Raw genomic sequence first — 1,847 nt, 5'->3', positions numbered from 1 at the left:
ATTGCAGCAATTACATAGTTCTGTATACCTTCCATCTTTAATTTTCTTTCAAACCCTCCCTTCTAGAGCAATGGATTCCTTTACACTAATTTTACACTGGCAGTGAAATTTGTGAGATCCATAAAACTAAAGCTATTGTCCCTAAAACCACGGAGCTTAACAACTTCTTAGAGGTCAAGGAGATGTACTATGTTTACTCTTGTTATTTCTGCATAATTATTCTATGAGCTAGTGCCATGCAGACAAAAGAACACTGGGTGTGTAGTCAGGGCATGGGTACAAACTCTGGCTTTACCTCCTATCTGTGTGGCTAGGCAAATAACAAGTCTCTCTGAACATCAGTTTCCTTATCCATAAAAAGAATGAGATGATTGGATTTAATCTCTAAGCTCTCTTTCAGCTCTAATTTTTAACATATTTTGTTTAATATTTCCTCCCATGTTCATTTCACAAACAGAGTTACTGAGTATGTAATGTCAACCAATAAACATTTAATAAGAGCCTACTAGTGCCAGGCACTGTGCAAAGTACTAGTGAACCATAATTCTTTTAAGGACAATGAAGTGGACATGGTAGTCAAAAGAACTCTTCAGCATTCACTTGTCCTCTGAATATACCTGCCAGATTCATTGATTTTTCTATATTTGGGCCTCTCTCATAGTCTGCCATTCCTGGAATGCCCTCTACTCACCCCCAAAATGACCACTATGCAACTCTCCATTGTCTTAAAGGTGACTCGAAGTGTTAAGCTACAGAGACTGTGACGTTTGATGATATATACCCATCTAGCATCACTTGAAGTATTTTGATGCTAAAAAGATGGATCTTTGCTTTAGGGAAAAGTTTGGGAAGAGGAAAAAGACCACAGACTCCAAATATATTCTAGCTCATTCTACTTCTGTTCAATTCTGGATCAGTTCATTGTCTCTCTGAAGTGCTCATTCACAATGATTATTCAATATATTGCTTTGTTCTCTGGGTACAAGTAGGTTGCAATATATTACTAATGAAGAACTGTGCAAAAGGGGGTTGGTAAAAGTATCATCAAAAAAATCTATGACTAGAAAAAGAGGTGAACTGATCATATCTAGTGTAAAAAAAGTATAGCTACTCAAGATTTAGAGATATCCATGTGATGTCAAGAGACCTAGAGGGAGGGACTTCATAGATAGTGGACCCCTTATTTGCTGTAGGGATTACTGGGCTGAGCATCTCTTAGGAAAAGAAGGCATGGAGGGTCGTGTAATCTGCAATATGGGAAGAAGTTACCCAAATGGATTAAATAATGTGTCAACAAAGGGCAACTGGGTGGCATAAGAAGAGGGCTGATCCTAGAGTCAGGAAGACTCATCTTCTTGAGTTCAAATCCAACCTCAGACACTATGTGACCCTGGGCAAGTCACTCAACCCTACTGGCCTCAATTTCCTCATCTGTAAAATGAGTAAGAGAAAGAAATGGCAAACCAGCCTTTGCCAAGAAAACCCAAGATGGTGACTTAGAAACAGCAAAAATTGATTCTTCTAGGAAAACTACACTAATAAAAAAATAAAACAGAAAACCAAATATAAGAAGAGGACAGAGTGGGGAGAAAGTTCCTCTCTGATTCAACTTAAAAGGTACGCAGAGAAGGTTGAATTCTTAGGTTTAAGGAAGAGAAGGAAAGTCCCAGGACCCCTCCTCCACCTATTCTTAGACCCATGTTAAGAATAAAGTTGAGAGGCAGAGTCAAGATGGCAGCATAGAAGCAACAAAAGTTTAGACCTTTGAATACCCTTCCTTACCAATTACAAACTAAATGCTCCTAGGGGACTGAAAATCAAGCCTAACAACAAGACAGACCCAAGGA

Source organism: Monodelphis domestica, chromosome 3, assembly GCF_027887165.1.
Source record: "Monodelphis domestica isolate mMonDom1 chromosome 3, mMonDom1.pri, whole genome shotgun sequence".
Classification (NCBI taxonomy): Eukaryota; Metazoa; Chordata; class Mammalia; order Didelphimorphia; family Didelphidae; genus Monodelphis; species Monodelphis domestica.
This window is presented reverse-complemented; position numbering follows the sequence as displayed.